The sequence below is a fragment of the Simochromis diagramma genome, unplaced genomic scaffold, assembly GCF_900408965.1.
Source record: "Simochromis diagramma unplaced genomic scaffold, fSimDia1.1 OVJJ01000753.1, whole genome shotgun sequence".
Taxonomy (NCBI): Eukaryota; Metazoa; Chordata; class Actinopteri; order Cichliformes; family Cichlidae; genus Simochromis; species Simochromis diagramma.
In genome coordinates, this window is record NW_024387523.1 from 17,964,888 (window position 1) to 17,985,335 (window position 20,448).

The 20,448-nt window shown below is 42.7% G+C and overlaps 1 protein-coding gene across 3 annotated transcripts in view; it reads right to left on the minus strand.

Moving 5' to 3' along the window:
• fam49al (family with sequence similarity 49 member A, like) overlaps nucleotides 1–9,025 on the minus strand; it is a 39,353-nt gene extending 30,328 nt beyond the window's left edge. For 2 of the 3 annotated variants that reach the window (XM_040020647.1, XM_040020646.1), the window contains exon 1: nucleotides 8,646–9,025. The gene's annotated coding sequence lies outside the window, so the exon portion shown is untranslated. The remainder of the gene's footprint in view (nucleotides 1–8,645) is intronic. The other variant, XM_040020649.1, reaches the window with a different exon arrangement.
• Nucleotides 9,026–20,448: the final 11,423 nt, after the last annotated feature.

Genomic DNA, 20,448 nt, shown 5'->3' on the forward strand with positions numbered 1-20,448 from the left:
CCCTCTTTGCCTGCACCCACTAGCCACTGTTCTGTTCTTTAACAATAATTGTTTTCAAGTAGCACTCGAGCACCAAAACTCTTCCTTATCTTGAGCCTCAAACTCCAAACTCTCTAGTTGTGATCCAGCTCCAGTATATAAGCAGTATCTATTGTCTTATTCACCTTCATCAAACAGAAGCTATGGCATGGACAGAAGGATGCCCTATTGACAAATAAATACTGAGAAATTGACAGTACAGTAAATTTCATGAAGTCTGCATGCCTGATAAAAATGCTTCTGATTGCACAATTTTTGCTGTTTGCTTAAGTAGAGGAAATTAGAGAAGAGTTCAGCGCCATCTTTGATGTTGAGTTCCGGGTAAGTGATTTCCACGGATGCACATCTTGCCCAATTTTTCCTTAGCACAAAACAGCAAAGCAGATTCCAGCAGATCTGGTGTCTACTGGCAGTTGTGCTGCATTTGCAAAAGCGACTGAGCCCATTAGAGGTGCCTAAAAATGGAAACGTCATCCTCCTGTGCAAGTGCATAAAAATAGTGAAAGAAAAATTGCTCCAAATGGCAAATGAAGGCAACATGAAGCGGATGGAAGGAGCAGTGCACATACCTGAAAGTGAAACTTTACAAATAAAAGCTCCTTAAACTCCAACCTAAATGACACAGAGCCCCTAAGCAGGCTTTAAATCTGGATATAAATTCTCTATAAATATAAATTCTCTGTTAACTGAAAATGACATTAGTGTAGCAAATGCATCACTTATTGCTAAAAAACAGCTAACATGAATGCACCTTGATGTCAGACTGCATAATGCAGAGACCAAGAAGGAGAGTGAGAAGAGGCCAGAGTTCGTGCTGATGGTAAACTGACAGTAATAGTGATGCTTGGAATTGGGAGATATTATGTGTCTCACTCCATTGGAACATGGCCACAGAGAATAAATGAACAAGGTGACCTCTAACCCCAATTTGACCTTTATGTACACAGAGCCAATCTATATTTAGCATCAAAGTCTGCCAGCAGACCTTGACACCTCTGCTGTGCACACCGTGCTGCAGTGTGTCTCACATGGCAGAGGATGCGGTGGGTGTTTCACCGTTCCCCGTCCCACTGGGAGGGGCAGAGGCTCTTAAATGTAGGAGACTGGCTGCAGTCTGAGGTATGGGCTCAAGCTGACACAAAGAATGGAAAAAAAGAGAAACTGATGGAAGAGGATAAGAACAGACAAAAAAGAGAGCACATTTGGGACATGTTGGTGGATCCCTGGTGTGAAAGTTTGAGCTCTTGGCTGTTTTCCTGGTTTATTTCTGTCCGGTGATTTATTTTGGACTTAAAAGCTTCTTTCAGTGCTGTTTGATGTATTAAAAAAAGAGTGATATATACAGTCGTACAAATCCTTGCTAAACTAATTAGTGAGGATATCTCAGTGTCTATGTGCATATTGGCGGAGGGGCGGGGGGGGAGTTTCTGTGTACAATCTGGCAAGCCTGATCAAACACAGTATAAAAGTATGGCTGCCAGCATCTTAGTTTGCCCATGGAAGGGCATGCACACACACACACACACACACACACACACACACACACACACACACAAGCAGCAGTAACATTTACTAAGATCGGCCATAGTTACTGTTGCCCACCTGTCCAGCTTTACAGTGATAACAGAGGCTACACAGTATCATCAACTGAGTGAAGACTGCATTAAAAGAAACAGAAATATGCTGTACATAACCAAAAGTAGTCACAGCCAGCTTAGTTCATGCCGCCTGCTAATCAAAATTTTATCATGCCTTGGAAGTGAATTTCCAGACTTAGCTGGATTTTTTTTCTTCTTCATCTTCAGTTTTTACTGGTTTTATGAAACAGTAGTACTCGGTTTAGGGATAGGTCATGTGTTGGGTTAAAGTTTTCAGAATGTTAATCGTGGTTTGGAAATGCTTTCTTTTTTCTGGAAAAAACTAATGAAGTCCAAACTCTCCCATCGGGGTTTGAACCTTGAGTGCTGCTGGATTAAAAGCTTTGTTGGGACTAGGTCAAACTCCACCCATTGACCCTGTCATGGCACAGCCTTTCGAATGCTCTACACCACAATGCAAACACTGTCCTATGGCCTGAGGAACACAATAGAGAATCCAGGACACTCACCGGACCTCCAAATTCCAGTACCACCTTCAGGTCCAGCTGCCTACATCCTAGTACATCCCCGAGGCCCCACATCCATGCCTAGATGGATCTAAAGTTGTTTTGGCAGTACAAGGTAAACTGGTGCAATATTGGGCAAGTTTTAATGTTCTTGTATTTTTTTAAATTATATTATTTTTATGTTTATGCTATAAACTGTAAGTCTTTGACAAAAGTAATTGCCGGATGTGGCAATGTAATGGTGTCTTGTCTCATTGCTGAAGTGTAAACCTTCCCAGGAAAGAGCTCCTAAAGTTAGCCTAAATTCCAATGTAGTTTCACTAAGGATTTCCAAACTGTAAGTAAATGCTTTTTACCATAACGTGTACCCTTACACAACAATGTAGTTTGGTACTGAAAAGGTCTTTTAGTTTTGGAAGTAGAACCATTTTCTTTCTAGCTGTAGGCTACATGCTAACAATTAAGAAAGAGTAAACGAAGGGATGAGGTTTAAGCAACGATCAAAGACATGCTCGATTACGCTGCGCATAATGGCTGCTAAAGTAAATACACAATCACTGAGTCATTCTTCTCTCACAGGGAAAGTGTTCCACTCCACAGTAAGTATATTTACCTTTAGCCTCGAACCAAACATTAGGATATAGCCTTATAGCAGACCTTATAAAGGAAGTTAGAGCCATTGCAGAGTAGATAACTTGTCTTTCACTTTTTACACACTAATTGCAACACAGTATTGCTTCCTCTCCCCTCGCTCTGCTCTCTTTAGCCTCCCACCAGCATAAATTGATTTCACCTTTCATTTATTGACCTTAAATATGACCAGAGGGTGAGCAATTGGACTTTTCGTTGGTGTTAGTGGAGGCTCATTGTTCTCATCAACAGACAACAGACCACGGTGTTATTGTAAACTCAAGGTGAGCGTAACTAAAGTAATCTGATTACATCATCTTTCGCTACCACAGAAGAAAACGAGTTTGACAAGCCAAGTCATGTCGAAGTTAGAAGCTGGAGAGGATTCACTGTGGCTCGTCTCTGTGTCTTCCCGGATTTAACAGCACAAATTTCAAAGAGTTTCAGCAGAACACCCATAACAAGGATGATAACAGAGTTTAATAAGACTTCGCAGCAGTTTTCAGAAGTGCAATCAAGCATTGAGAATAAAGCAATATCGATGACTTATCAGATCCCGGCTCCCTAGTCACAAAGAATTAAATCTCACTGGCTCCTGAATCTAGTTTTTTACTGATTTAGTGGATGAATTCAGGACGTGTTACATTAGCCCTTTTGATAACTTGTTAGTCGAGATTTTTTACCGTCTAATGGGCCTTAAAGTTCTTATAATTTCTCCTGTTCGTTTCAAAATGTTGTGAGAAAATTCCTGAAGAACACCTGAATTACTCTAAAACAAGTTGAACGCGTTGGTTTCGTTTAACTAACAAAATTTCTTATCTTGTTAGCAAGTCTTTAGCAAGTCCTTTGAGGACACGTTTTTTTTAGTCTTGTTGGTTTACATGGACGACCATGAGCAATATATGGAGCGAGACTAAGTTTATTGAATATGAACGTTATCGGAAAAATAAGCAATAGTTTGCTGATGCTTTGGAGTTGACTTTGATTTCAAAACCCAAACTGTATCTTTTTTCCTGTTCTGGAAATGACTTTGCAGAATATGACTGAGAACTACCAATATGAATGAAATCAACTAATTTGTAGGCGTATTCATTCGAAACCTTAAGAGAGAGTGGTAAGGAAAGGAATTTTTGTTATATGTGGGCACACATGTTAGTGTTTCCACTAGTTTTCATTGTTAATACAAAGCTATATGTCTCTTGTGTCTTGATAGTCTGTAGGTGCTACATGGAGCTTTGCAGGCCCAACGGCTGCTTGTGTTGATGTTTGTGCTGTTGGTGGTCTACTAGCTTAGCCACAGAGAAGCTAGAAATCATGATAGACAAAAAACTTCTTTGCAGTGGAGTGTTGAAAACATTTATAACTGCCCACAGCAGCCACTGTTTGTATTTCTCGTCTGTGCTTTTTTAAATCTTTGATGGGCTTTGGGGTTGGTTTGTTTTTTTCACTTGTTTCTCTTTGTGGTGATGTTTGCTGTGGCTCTCTTTCCTGTTCGTGCTCACTTTTGGACGAATTCAACCTAAGCATAATCTATGCTGACTTTTTTGTAGGACGGTGTCAAAGTGCAGCCTCTGTATTGTTTAAATTCACATAATCCCTGTCTTAGGCGTGAATCCAGACCAAGACCCTGAATCTGACTTTACTCTACAAACGTAAAAGTGTTGTCTATCTTTACAAATTACTCTCAGCAAGAAAGAAAACTATGCATATGCTCCAGTTTGTCAAGCTACTTAAGAGTCCTAAGACTTTAAGACTGAATTAATAATGGTGGTATTTACATTTTGTCTTTTATCTCACAAGAGTTTTCTGACTAATGCTGGATTTAGTAAACGCTCTTCTTTCATACTGCCCTCCAGCATCCTACGCCTGCGCCCACCCTCTCGTCCCACACCCTCTGTTCCTCCACCCAATGCCCGTTTAACAGGATCATCTCTGCTCGCAGGAAGTAATCCATAATTCCTGACAATACTGGATTAAATACTACAAGATTAGCGGCTAGAGACAGCTCAAATCTCAAATTCCTCAATTATTTCAGCTCTGTCTATGACACCAATCTGACCTCTGAACTCAAATGATAACAAAAGAAGACCTCAAACGCAAGCGTGAGAGCTCAAGTGACAGATGTTGAAGTGACAGATGTTGCTGTTGGACAGATGGGCGGGGAAGTCAAATAGATTAGAAGTGGTGAGATAAAGTGTGGGCTGTCACACATTTTGAGAAAGCTTGTGTGGCCACATGGGCAAACATATGGATGATGGTGTACTTTAGTAAAAGGATTGACTGAGAATGGTTGTACTTTCACGTGTTTGTTTGACATCGTAGAAGGCTATGCTTTAAAACAAAAAGCCAAAATATACTTTTAAAACACTGTTGTGCTTTCCAAAGGCACTGGTGGGGCAAGTGTTTAATTCTGGGCTTCAATTTGGGCTTCGACAAGAACCATTTCAAAGCATCATGAGAGGATGAGCAGAAAATTCAAAGTGACTTGATTTGGATAGCTCTCTTAATAAACTTACATGTAGTACAATATGTATATCATGTACTTCCTTTCATACTGCATGAAGTTCAACAGAGTCCTGTAGTCAAACTGAATATGTCAACTGGTCCACTTATTGGAAGTGACAGTTTCAGAGTTTGACTGTCACTGAAACGCTAGCTGCTGCATTTTGCAGCCACAACTAATACTACACTGAAGACAACACTAATATGCACAAACTTCAACAATGCCACAAACATACAGAAGATGTCAGCCAGAAGATAGATAGCCAGATGTCAATGGCATTTATAAGCCCCAACATTAGCATTTTGACTGCCACCATGTTAGCTTTTCCAAAGCAGAAGTATATTTGGACAAACACGGTGACTAAAAACTAGGGATTTTAGTGCGAAATTTGGGTATGAATGTGTACTTCATTGCAGACCTTATCATTTGTTGGATAATTTCATTAAAAAGGCTCCAACACACATAGACAGCAGCAAGGTCCAGTTAAGCTATTTTAATTATATGCTATAGTAGCCTATGTCATAAACCTGTCAATCAGAGTGGTGAGCCTCCAGTTTCAGCCAGTACAGTTGTTATGAAGTAAAAAACTATCAACACTGCATAAAACCTTTTTAATACTGCTCCCTTAGACGATTTATTATGAGAGCTTCTTGGTCTCTGGGAAGCTTGCTAGCTAACTAGCTAGTACTAGCATTGAGTTTACAGCTACAAATAAAACAAATGTTTGTGTGAAGACACCTTACAAAATAAGAGAGTGCATGTTTGAGATGTAATCACTAACTTCCCTGACTTTCACTTGTTTTAGGCTAGGCTACTACTAGCTAACTAGCCACTATTCTGTGCAAAAATGTTTTGACGAAACACTCTTTCAGGCAGAAACTCTGTTCACACTTTACAAAAGTGAGAAGATCAGAAAACAAGACTACAATTACTCGTACTTTCCCCTTTTTCCTTCCTCCTAACCTTAAATAACCTAATCTTCTACCCCCACTCCCTTAACATGTGCTAACCAACAGACTGGTGTTAAGGTTGCATGACTCCACAGTGAAATACATGACAGGAAATAATGTATGGCTGTGAACCTGAGGTTATTGCAGTGATAAGGTGAACACCAATAACTGCACATATTGTGGAGGAGAAAGGACAAAAATAGATAAGGTGATGTCTATTACGAGAACCTCCTCCGCCGTGACACCCAAGCCCCTATTCCTGTCTTCTGCCTTGTCGAGGCTGATAATCCTGACACATGGAAAACAGCCTGATGATGCCTCACCTCGCATGGACAGACGAAACAGGACAGTATGAGACACACACACACACACACACACACAGTGCTAATCCTCCGCAAGACAGCAGGAGAGAGTGATCGTGCAGCGCTGGAAGCCACCACCGCACACTGTCAACACCATTTTGCAGCGAGCATTTTGACTGGATGAGAGAGAAGGAAGTGACAGAAAGTGGCAAGCTGATGAAGACTGATGGGAGGAGTGACTTACTGAGAGCAAGGAATTAATAAATGAAGCAATAACGAAGAAGAGAGAAGAAGACAAAGAGAAAAAGATATGGGAGAGAATGGGGGAGAGATATGGGGGAAAGTGGGGGGGGGAGACAAAAGAGTGACAGAGAAGGAGCGAGAGGAGAGCAGGGAGGAAATGCAGACGGGCATGTTTCTATGGGCGCTCAGGAAAGATTTGGGGTGAGGGATTCTTGCATCATCACGGCGAGCCAATGAAAAGGCTCCGTCAAAATGTTCAAAGGGAGTGTCCTAGCAACAGCGGAGTAAATACCATAGCAGCCACCATTCCACCTCAGACTGAAAAATCCTGCATGCACGCAAACACACACACACACACACAATTTGATTAACACATTGGTATGCTTTATATATAGATATAAACAAACTGATTCGCATTGAGTAGTTTTTGTCTAATGTTAAAGACATTTTTTAGTTAAATATATTTGTTTATGCAGTTTTACCTCAGTCACTACATGTGCTACAGTGATAAATATAATAATTGTTAATAAATACATCACATATTGTACATGTCATACTTTCAAATATGTATGCATGCACCTGTACAGTATAATAAAGGCCTACATATAGATATATTATAGAACACTGGCCATGCACACATACGCATTCATGTGTGTCATTTGTATGATTGACATACATACATTGGTATGCAAACCAATTTATGCATGCAAACTTAAATTACAGTGAGTCATTCATTATCATAATCATAACCACATTCCTAGCGGCTGCAGCAGGCATGGATTCAGCCTCATACTTTGAATTACACACCTTTCATCTCAGTCCACTCTTACACACATGCTTTCTCTTTCTACCTTGCTTCAAATGCATCTGTCCATCCACACATCACCCCTCCCTCCCTCCCTCCCTCACACACACACACAAAAAGAAGACCTGCAGAGTCACATGGTAGCTTCACTCTTTCTGCTCCAAATGCACACCTTTCTCATTCACCAGTTGTTTTCCTACATTTGAAAAGTCCAAACATCCTTAGCCCTCATTCATTCATCTTTCCATTCAGTTTTTCCCCCTCCATCCATCCTTTCCTTCCCTCCTCCCTGTTATCCACTCCAGTCGCATGCACCCACCCCTTCTGATCAGCGTTGCAATTCTGAGGCTATTGTTTTTAGCAGGTCTGTTTGCAGAAATGACCGGCCTGAGCTTGAACCTCAAACACCTCATCTCGCTGCATAAAGCCAGGCGCCTTTTGTACGCGTCGACAATTAGATGATATAACGCGTGTGCGGTGAATGGATCTCAATGTGCGAGAGGCCATGCCTGGCATGCAATTTATCCACATTGTTCCCACAGTATCAGTGTAATATACAATGCATGTGCTGCAATGGTTCTAGGTCACATATGTCCTATGACTGAGCCACCAACCTTCACAGGAAATTTGCACACATGAGCTCTCCTGATGGTTTCCAACATGCAGAGCAGATCCCTGATGGTGTGTGTGTGTGTGTAGAGATGTGTATATGACTGTGGCAGTGACTGTGGCAGTGACTGTGGCGCTCTGGCTAAGCACTGCAGTGAAAGAGGACAAGTCCCAGTTGACCAGCCCCACATGCTCCCTTCCTCCCGCCTTACACCACAGGGGGGTTCTGACCCAGGCTAGTCTTTCCCATCCGGTCCATCTACCCTGCTAAAACTAACCACCCAAGTCACCCACCAGCCTCACTCCAAAACCTGACCCACATGCCTCCTCCATCCTCCTTCTCCAGCCTCTCTTTAAGGTGAAGGGTGGGACTATCCGATCCCCTTCCTGTGCTGAGTGGACAGAACGTTGGTGAGAGGTGAAACGAAGGGAGAGGGGGGGAAAAAAGAGCTCAGCTTACCGGCTCGGCGTGCAGGAGGGAGGATGATGCCTCTGACTATGCTCTTCCTGCCTCCTCTGCTGGACCGAGGTGAAACGGAGATGGATGCAGAGAACAAAAGGTAAGGATGGGAGGGAAAAAAGAAGCAAAAACAGCCGCTGTCGGCTTGCGGGAAAATGAAGCGAGGAGAAAGAGCGCAGAGGATGCCAGAAGAGGAAGAAGAAGACAAAGTCCCCGCGCTGCTTTTCTCTCCCTCTCTCTCTCTCTCTCTCTCTCTCTCTCGTTTTCTGTGTGGATCCTTTATCCTCGTGAGCCAGAGGGTTGTGGATTCACCTAAACACTGAGCACACGCACTGCCTCACGCCACACAGCCCTCCCTCTTCCTCTCTCTCTCTCTCTCTCTCCACTATAGACAGCAGCTGCTGGTCTATGAGAAATAGAACGCTATGTCCCCCTCCCTCTGTCCTTCTCCTCCTACCTCTGTCGCTCACAAAGACCCCCACCACACTCACACTCAGCATATCCTCACAACACCCCCTCCCCCTTTGACTAACATCTCCCACTAGCCTGCTGGCAACAAGAGGAGGGGGCACTGCTGTGTGAGTGTGTGTGAGACACAGAGAGTGCAGAGTTGCATTGTGTTTGACATTGTTCTAGTGGCAGAGTGACTTATTCTGTCCGCACGGTGAGAAAATGCACCGCGATGAGCAGGGATGTGCATTGGGGGTATTTTTTGCAAACTGTGTGGGTTGACTGCTGAGCATCACTCGCTGCCACGTTGCAGAAAGGGAAGGAAATTCGCATTATTTGTGGTTATGGGTAGCGGGAGCACGAGGGTGTATTTATTTACAGCTAGGCCGAAGTGTACATAAGTGTGAACAGAATGAGCTCCTATTTATGAAACTTTGAGCATCATGGGCACCTCTTTCGCTAGAACGCCTACGAAGTATGTGGTTGACTGTGTGCGTCGTCACTTTCCTCTGTGCTCTCGTCCTTCAGCAAGAATTTGGCCTGGTGAAAACTCCCAGTAGGGAACCTTACTTCAGGGTCACAGCCTGTAGGTTAAATGAGCCGTGGCTAAATTGTCACTCAGTGTGCTTGTCGGTGTGGGTGTGTGTGTGAGAGGGGAGAGAATGCCTATTATCTGGTGGTCTTGTACCCAGATCAGTGCTTGTGGCATCCCCCTTTTTTTTTGTTTGTTTTATTCTGTTTTTTCTGTACAAAAATTTAAAGGCGTGATGCTGCAATGCAGAGTGAGGCTACAATGACCTGCTGCCCTTTTACAGTCAGGTTATGTGAGGAAATCTGACTTGACCAGTGGCCATTATTGATGTTCTGACCATGGCTGCAGTTAAAAGCCTCATGGGTCATATAAGGACACTTGTTCTCTGAGAATGAGAAGCTTACACTCGCATACAGAGACTCAAAAGTGCTTCATAATGAGTTTATTCACTCATTTTGAAAGCCCACCCATCCATCCATCCATCCATCCATTTTCTTCTGCTTATCCAATTCAGGGTCACAGGGGAACTGAAGTCTATGCCAGCGAGTGGTGAAGTACACCCTGGACTGGTCATGAACATTTGGCAGCCCTTTTGAAAATCATGAAACAATTTTAAGTCCTAGTATGTACAGATGAGGACATAATTATTAGCCTCCCCGTGGATTTTCCAAGACCTGTTAAACAGAACAAGTAATTTTTAACACACCTGTTCCAAACATCCTGGGGTTTTTTCACACAGAAGGAAAATAATGTCACAAATAAACTGAAACTACCAGGGGTCAGAATTATTAGCTGCCCTGATGCTAACAGTCAGTTGTGCATCCTTTTAGCTGGATAACATCCTGCAGTTGTTTGTTATAGTTTTTAACAAGTCTCAAAATCCCAGCCCATTCGTCTTTGGTGAATATCTCAAGCTCCTCCAGATAAGATGGTCTTCTGGAATTGACCTTAGTCTTCAGTTCATCCTGCAGATTTTTAATGTCCATTAATGTCCAAGTCATGGACTTTGTGCAGGCCCATCAATAATTTTCTCTTTGGTGTTGGAAAAGCGATGTATGTTTTGGGTCATCATGTTGGAAGACAAAGTAATGACCCTGAACCAGTTTTGCTGCGGACTGCTTGATGTTTCCTTTGGAAATCTTCACATATCCTTCTTTCCACGAGATTCCCTTTTCAGAAACTCTGAAGCGTCCCCACAACATAATACTCCCACCACCGTGTTTCACTGTGGGGATGGTGTTCTTTGGGTTGCCCGCCTTCTTTCTCCAAACATAAGCAGCACTCTGTGGCTCTGAAGTCATCTGATCAAACGACGGACTTCAAGTGTATTCCAGTATTGCATAATCATTCCCCAGGTTGTCTTTAGCATACTTCAGTCTGACTTGAAGGTGTCTCTTCTGTAAAAGTGGGGTTTTCCTTGTTCTGCAACCTCACAGTCCATTCTTGTGTAGGGTTCCAGTGATTCACTTCTTTGAGACAACTGACTTGGTTAGGTTGTTTTTATACTGTCTTGGCAGTTGTTCTGAGGTTTTTAGGCACATCTCCAACTAGTTTTCTTTTCTGGGTCTATTAAACCTTCCAGTTCCTTCCTCTGCCAGGCATGTTCTCCACAGCGTGGCTCTGTTTGATTTCTTGATGATATTTTCACTCCAGTTCTTGAGACTTGGAAATACTTAGATAACTTTCTTATATCCATCTCCTGCTTTGTAAGCATCAATTATTCTTTTTCTCAAGTCTAAACTGATTTATTTTGTTTCTGACATGATGCTTTCTCAAGTGACAGCTCAAACCCGTGCTGAAGTTTTGTACTGTGTGTAAACTGGAAGATAACCCTTGCTTTTAACTTTTAAAAGTTTTGAGCATTACAAAATTAAAGCACATCACTACACAGCAGTGGTTTGTGCTATGGCTCAATAAAAAGATCCATTTTTCAGGGGGCTAATAATATTGACGCTGTTAACTTGTTTTTGTGATGTGTAACTTATGTAGACCACTTGAACCTTGATGACAGTTTTACAATGTGTTGTTGTGTCGGTATTAAAAATAGACCTTACCTTACTGGTATTGTAGGTGAACAATGTGACAGAATTGGCATCCTTAAAAAAATGGGACTGCACGCATTGTATCTGTTACAGGTGCCCCAAGTGTGGAAGAGGTTAAAGCAAACGTTGAAGCGAAACCCTATAAATGTGAGCCAAACTTTGACTTGGCCAATCAGATGGAAGGTGTCAAAATAGCATTTGACATTTGAGGTAACTATAAAAAAAAACTTGCCTCACTCATTTCTGATGGAGGTCTACGCAGCACCGCTATCTGTGTGATCATTTCTTTCATCTTAAGTAGCATGCTAGCATTGTAGTAGCTAATAATACCATCTTCTAGCATAGCAAAGAGAGCAGCAAATAACATAGTAAATGAGCGCTGTCTTTCTGCACATTTTCAAACCTTTAAAGTTTTGTACATTATTGATAGAAAAGGATCTTTGTGAGTCAGTCCAGTAAAGATACACCAAAGCTGTACTCCTCACACCTCTGCATGCCTAAATGTAAACCAGAGTTGAACCTCTAACAAGTACACAGGGGGTCTTCCTGTTGTGTGGTTCTGCCTGAGAAGGTCTTTTTCTTTCTTCTACTTTCACATTTGCAAATATTCTCCATCATTACTTAAACACACTCAAGAGCTGGCTGCGTGCACACCTTCTCTTTCACAATACATTCACACATTTATAACATCATATATAGTATTGCATAGTCATACCAGATATGAAGGTTAGCAGGCCCCAAAAAATGTTGCCACCAAGCATTAGACATCTACAGAGGTTGTTTTCTGGGCTCCATCTGCTCGGTCAGCTGTTCCATCGATCTGTGCTTGGGCCCAGTAACAGAAGTACACTAGCCAGACTTTCTAGTATATTTTTTAAACAGGGCTTGAGCAGCAGTTTTTAGCAGTTAGCTTCATCTTTCTATCTGACCAATTTTAGAAAAATGTTTTTGGTTTTTTGGGGTTTTTTGGGGGGGTGAGGAAATAGGTCATTTAACACTGACCTATTTCATTCAAGCAAAAAAGGGGTCATAACCAACACCTCAATGGATGAGAACAATGAACAGTGTCAGAAAGTCGTGTCTGTAAGAAACAAGAAGGGGGAAAAAAGCAAAGACCTGACAAAGGATCTGAGAGATGCATCTGGTCCTTCAGTTTGTCATCTACTGCTCACCAAGGCCTCACCAGAAAGGTCTCAGTGGAAGAGTGGCTGTCATTTTTGTCTTGTATACTGTATTTCCATGTATGTTTGCACCCATTTCCCCTTTTTTTCCCAAGCAAAATATAAAGCAATGAGGTGTGTTGCAGGATTTTTGGACAATACTGTAAAAAAGACATTTATATCATCTATATATGTCTCAGTATGTGTTGCAAGATCATTTATTTGCACAAACTTTAGACAGTTTAGATGTATTGGCCCCTTAAATGATCTGAAAAGACGTGAAACATCTTTTACATCATCGTGAAACTTATTTAGTTGACTTTTCAACATGTTTTTGCTCATCGGTTTATGTGAAAATCTAAAGCGTATTGACTATGAGCATTAAAGTCTCCAGGCAGACACCCAAAGAAAGTCATGGCAGAAGTGCATATATCAGGATACACCTGTGCCACGTGTTGTCCACCACAGAGTAAAAAGCTCATCATGGACGTAGGGCTGCAGTGCTTCCTGTTAGCTGAAGAACCATCTCCATCACCATTTTTTTCATCAGTAGTGAGCAAGTTCTTCAGCTTGACAGCACAATCCTGGTAGGAGAGTTCGTCTCCTGTGAGGCTTAAGAAAAAAGAATCAACGTCAGAGTTTTCATGAGTCACTCGAGCTCATTGAGTGGGAGGTTATTATAAACCTGGTGTGAGACTTATTATGATGATGCACCTTGGTCAGTTATGATTTATTTAGTGACAGTGTCTGGTTCCCCTCCTTACTGAGGTAAATGAAATTTACTCCAATGTTAATGAGCTGTGCAGTAAATTCAATCCAGCGTCACAATAAAAGACCCAAATGCAAAAACCTAAGTATCCTCGGGAATTACACTCGAAAATGAAGCTTCAAAAATAGCATCTGTTGATGGCGGTGTGTAGCAGTGTCAGCGTGATGACACTGGTTTTTCTGAATTTTCTTCTTCCCTTATTACAACCAGCACCACCGCTTTTAATTTCTCATCTCAGAAAAGACTCTGATCATTCATTAACAGGATCTGGAAGGCTTTCAAACAGTGAAACACTCCAGTTTCACAGTTGTAACAAGCCCGACCACCACCACCCTCTGGCCTAATGACTCAAATATGCACAGGAGCAGATGTTCTCTTTGAAACCAGAGAGGATTGGAGAGTCAGTTTTGCCTGTTGTCTGTTAATAAACATTGTCTTTGATGGGAGGCTTCCTACTGATCCCTCACAACCAGCTGAACTCGCCGGCTAAAAGATCAATTCAAATCTCAGCACACTGTGAAAAAGGGCTCACTCAGATCAGTGTGTGTGTGTGTGTGTGTGTGTGTGTGTGTGTGTGTGTGTGTGTGTGTGTGTGTGTGTGTGTGTGTGTGTGTGTGTGTGTGAACAGCAGAGAGTGTAGACCCCGGCTGAGACACATGATCATCACCTGATCTGCGTGCGTTGCTCCAAGAGGCAGCGGCTCTGCAGTGAAGGAGACCAAAATGAATAAATAACTCGTATCCAAGGATACCGAGGGAGGATGATGAGTAAGTCAATTTGCATAAGCTTCTGGGGAAAGTTTGCTTCCAAAGATACCTACTGTATACAGTCTCTTAGTTTGCTAAGCTGCCCAGAGGTATTTGAGGCTCTGCATCTGGTAATCACCATGTTTAACTCCTTTCAGTTCATCCGTGGAATCGAAAGCCTTCGCAGTCTGTTTTCCTACATTGATTGGAAGGCAAAAAAGGGCAAGCTGTCCTTTTAACCCATATGGAAAAGAAATAGAAAAAACTTATAAAAGACTTGCATCAAATGTGGCCTACTTCATATAGTGAATCATTTAAGACTTATATGATTTACTCATCAAAGTGGCCACTTTCATATATTGTTTTTGTAAGTATCCAAAACATACAAGTTTCATTTATATAATTTTTCTCGGGATCTTATATCTGTTTTCACTCTTGTTTGGTTTTCAAACAAGTTTCACACAAGACAGATACAAACTTTATAATATTTATATACATCTTTTCCATATAGGAAGACCAGTCCACGATGCACAGAGAGGGATACGGAGGTGAAATATTTATACCGTAGCATAATTGCCAACCGACACAAGGTGGAACAGCTTGGATTATTTATACAGTGTCTGATTATTTTTTTTTTAGGTCAGTCGACCTGTCTTGCTTGCCACTGCATGAATGACACAGACTGCCTGTGGTGTCTGAGTTAAGTGTCCATAAAGGCTTGCTTCATGAATTATAAGGAGATGTAAAGTGCACAACTCACATTAGGTGTAAAATGTGGGGTGATGCTTGTGGTGAGGAAATATGAGCTGAGGAGACTTTAATACAGAAATGTCACAACATGCACACATTTCACCAGAAAGGTTGAGTTGTTTAGATTCTTTTTAAGCACCTTGAGGCAACTGTTGTTGTGACTTGGCACTATATAAATAAAATTGAATTGAATTGAAATGAAGGAGCCTATGAGGAGGGATCTAGCTCTAATTTGTCCTACATCTGGAACACCTCACCGTGGAGACACCCAGGAGGTATCCTAGTCAGATGCCTGAACTACCTGAACTGGCTCCTTTTGATGTGGAGGAGCAGCAGCTCCACTCTCAGCCTCTCTCAGAGGTCTGAACTCCTAATCTTATCTCAAAGGGAGAAACCAGCCATCCTACGGAAAAAGCTAATTTCTCCAAGTTGTATTGTTGACTCGTTGTTTTGGTTACTACATAGAGCTCGTGACCTCAGGTGAAGGTAGGGATGTAGATCAAGAGCTTAATTTTTATTCTCAGCTCTGAGACCAATCCAACATCCACATCACTGCAACTGTGACCCCAATCCATCTGTCCATTTCCAGCTCCTGTCTCCCTTCAGTCGTGAACGATACCACGAGATACTCAAACACCCCCACTTGAGCATTAACTCATACCTGACTCTGAGTGGGGACTCCACTTCACTAAGAACCATGATTTGGCCCCAGATTTGGAGGTCCTGATTCTCAGCTTCAAACCGCCCCAGAGGCAGCTGGAGGCCACCACCTGATGAAGCCAACAGCACCATATCATCTGCAAAAAGCAGAAATGAGATTCTGAGACCACCAAAGTGGAAGCCTTTCGTCACCTGGCTACACCCAGAAATCTGGTCCATAGACCCTATGAACAGAATAGATGTATAAGGGCAGCCCTGGCAGAGTCCAATATCCATCAGGAAAAAAGTCCGACTTTTTGTGCGGACAAAGCCCCTGGAATGGTTTTACAGGAACCAGACACCCCATACTCCCAATTCAAACCCCAGAGGACAATCCAAGGGACATAGCTGATTGCCTTGTCCAACTCAAAAAAGGGTACGGAGGAAGCCAGAGAACCCAGAGAGAACCAATGCAAACATGGGGAGAACATGCAAACTCCACACAGAAAAGCCCCGGCCAGATGGTGGAGTCAAAGTCCGGACCTTCTTGCGGTCACGGAAGGCTAATCACTGCACCACCGTGCTGCCCTACACTATTATTTTATTTAGGTTCATTTTAAATAAAAAACAAACAAACAAACAAACAAACTAGAAAAGTAGTTAAGAGGACAGACAGACTGATGGACTGATGAATTCTGCACAACCCTTTGGTGGTAAAAGCAGTGGTTGGTGCTTCCAAAGAGTAGCCTCTTTGCTACATGTGCAATGAGAAGTGATAGCTGTGCAGTGTTGGGAAATGTACTGTTTTTACCTTTTACCAAGGTGGGAGAGGCTGTTATGCTTGTAGCCAGACCTGAGATGGCTGAGATGACCATATTATTCATATCCCTCCTCATCCCTATGGCAGAGAGGCAACACCAGGAAAAACGTTTTTTGAGAGCAGGGCTCCGTACTGTAAATTAGCTTTTGTACATGTAGCGTTTCATGTCCACTTTAAGTAGAAAAAAAATGAGTTGTTAACCCCAAAGAAGTCCCTCAGCAAGATCAATGACACAGCAATAGCAACACTAATTTAAGCCACCGTAAACTTCTGGTCATATGAGAATAGGACAGGTTTACCAACAAAGACTGTAAGTCTACTGAATTAAGGAAGGGTTTACTTTATTTCTAATCACTTGCAAGAGGAAGAAGAAACATCAGTGCTTAAATGGTAAATGGCCTGCATTTGTATAGCGCTTTTCTAGTCCATAGGACCCCAAGGCGCTTTACACTACATTCAGTCATTCACCCATTCACACACTGGCAATGGCAAGCTACATTGTAGCCACAGCTGCCCTGGGGCGCACTGACAGAGGCGAGGCTGCCGGACACAGGCGCCATCGGGCCCTCTGACCACCACCAGTAGGCAAACATGGGGTTAGTATCTTGCCCAAGGATATTAGGCATGCAGCCAGGAAGCAGCCTGGGATCGAACCACCGACCTTCTGATTAGTGGCTGACCTGCTCTGCCACCTGAGCTACAGCCACCCCCCCCCAAAAACCCCCAACTAAAATTAAATACATCAGTAACAGGAAAGCTGTTTAACATGCTGTTCATTTACATTTTACATATGACAACCTGTAATATATTGCCTTCATTTGGGGTGAGATTGAATAATTAGGTTATGTAAGCATACTCAATTGTGTTGTGTGATCAGGTTCACCCAGTCAAAGGGCGCCTTATTCCTCTCATCAAAATCTGAGTCCTGGACCAGTCACGTTGCACCATACCGACATGCACCACACTGAAGCCCACACTCTCCCTCCATGACTCTCACCAGCTGAATTTTAGACTTCTGTATCGATGAGTATGTGGGCAGCTGGTGAGCTGGCATCATGCAGATACTGCTTAGAGCAGAAAATGGAAGCTTTGTGAACGTATATAATCAGCGTGGACCAACTTTTGGCTTTTAAAATGAGAGGTAAACGATGTTGTGAAGCTCTTTGCCTCTTAAAGCCTCGACCTGACGTGCAAGCCTCCCCACTCCCACATTCGTTCACCTGCCTTTCCTCACCATCATCTCTCTACAGCCTCTATCCTCTTCTTTCTCATCCTTCCTCCTCCTCTCTTGTGCCTATTTCTGTCATCTCACTTGGGGGGTGGGTGGGGGTGAAGGGGTGGTCATTGACAGAAGTGTGGTGGCTTCACCCCCCCGTCCCCAGCTATCCATCCATTCTCCTCCATCCTCCTCCCATCTCACCCTGCCGTTACAGTTGCCGTGGTCCTCCTGCCCCTGCAACACCCCCGCTAAGCTCATGCGGTTAGTACAGTCTGCCTGTGCTCTCTCCTTATAAGGGCAAAATACATTGACAAAGGCAGAGAGAAGGGGATGTACCAGCACAGGCTGGCAGATAGGGGGACAGCGGCTCAAACGGAGGAAAAGAGAGAAAAAAAGAGGCAGAGAGAGAGAGAGATGATGTAAAGGCAGAGAAGCAGAGATTAGGAAACAGTGAACAAGGAGAAGGAGTGATGAAAATGGCCAGAGAACGAGGGTGACGGCGATTGTTTGATAAGAACAGGGCTTAACCCGAAGCTTTCAGAGCTTTTGAAAGCAAACAGCAGCATTTTTAAAAGGAGGGTATAGCTGTCAATCAATTTTCAGGCTTGTGCAGGTTTTTCTGCCTTTGTCCCACTGCGCAACAGGAAAAAACATCACAGTTTAGACACGATCTATTACAACTGACTCACTGAAGATGGCTAATAGCTAATAATTCCTCAGAATTAAATATTTCTATATTAGCCTGCCTTTAGATTTCTAAAAGCAGCTTCTGAAAAACTGCCAATGCAAACATTTACCCAAAGACTCCTTTAATACCTCTACTCATCAATGTGTTTCTAATGTACTAAAACAGTGGAACATTTACAACATGCTAATATTTGCTTCACATGTGTGAATTATTACAGGAGGCGGCCCTACACATTACTGTCCACTCTTTATTCATCTTATTGTACCCTGTTACTGCAGTTTTGTGTATTGTAGTGACAATTTTGTACCTTGATATCCAAAATCAGATGCTTAAAAAAAAGGTACAAAGTAGTATTAAGCGGTATCTGGGAATCTGTTTTATATATTTTTACTCATTTATTCCTTTAGAAATGGACTGGCAAGTGTATAGAGCTTTTCTAGTCTGATTTTCAAAGGAAAATTATTTTTTTTAAAAAGGTACATGTTTCCCAGCAAGAGTGGAATGTACAGTGGGGCAAAAAAGTATTTAGTCAGCCACCGATTGTGCAAGTTCCCCCACCTAAAATGATGACACAGGTCAGTAATTTGCACCAGAGGTACACTTCAACTGTGAGAGACAGAATGTGAAAAAAAAATCCATGAATCCACATGGTAGGATTTGTAAAGAATTTATTCGTAAATCAGGGTGGAAAATAAGTATTTGGTCAATAACAAAAATACAACTCAATACTTTGTAACATAACCTTTGTTGGCAATAACAGAGGTCAAACGTTTACTATAGGTCTTTACCAGGTTTGCACACACAGTATTTTGGCCCATTTTGGCCCATTCCTCCATGCAGATCTTCTCGAGAGCAGTGATGTTTTGGGGCTGTCGCCGAGCAACACGGACTTTCAACTCCCGCCACAGATTTTCTATGGGGTTGAGGTCTGGAGACTGGCTAGGCCACTCCAGGACTTTCAAATGCTTCTTACGGAGCCACTCCTTTGTTGCCCGGGCGGTGTGTTTTGGATCATTGTCATGTTGGAAGACCCAGCCTCGTTTCATCTTCAAAGTTCTCACTGATGGAAGGAGGTTTTGGCTCAAAATCTCACGATACATGGCCCCATTCATTCTGTCCTTAACACGGATCAGTCGTCCTGTCCCCTTGGCAGAAAAACAGCCCCATAGCATGATGTTTCCACCCCCATGCTTCACAGTAGGTATGGTGTTCTTGGGATGCAACTCAGTATTCTTCTTCCTCCAAACACGACGAGTTGAGTTTATACCAAAAAGTTCTACTTTGGTTTCATCTGACCACATGACATTCTCCCAATCCTCTGCTGTATCATCCATGTGCTCTCTGGCAAACTTCAGACGGGCCTGGACATGCACTGGCTTCAGCAGCGGAACACGTCTGGCACTGCGGGATTTGATTCCCTGCCGTTGTAGTGTGTTACTGATGGTGACCTTTGTTACTTTGGTCCCAGCTCTCTGCAGGTCATTCACCAGGTCCCCCCGTGTGGTTCTGGGATCTTTGCTCACCGTTCTCATGATCATTTTGACCCCACGGGATGAGATCTTGCGTGGAGCCCCAGATCGAGGGAGATTATCAGTGGTCTTGTATGTCTTCCATTTTCTGATGATTGCTCCCACAGTTGATTTTTTCACACCAAGCTGCTTGCCTATCGTAGATTCACTCTTCCCAGTCTGGTGCAGGTCTACAATACTTTTCCTGCTGTCCTTCGAAAGCTCTTTGGTCTTGGCCATGGCGGAGTTTGGAGTCTGACTGTTTGAGGCTGTGGACAGGTGTCTTTTATACAGATGATGAGTTCAAACAGGTGCCATTCATACAGGTAACAAGTGGGGGACAGAAAAGCTTCTTACAGAAGACGTTACAGGTCTGTGAGAGCCAGAGATTTTCCTTGTTTGAGGTGACCAAATACTTATTTTCCACCCTAATTTACGAATAAATTCTTTACAAATCCTACCATGTGAATTCATGGATTT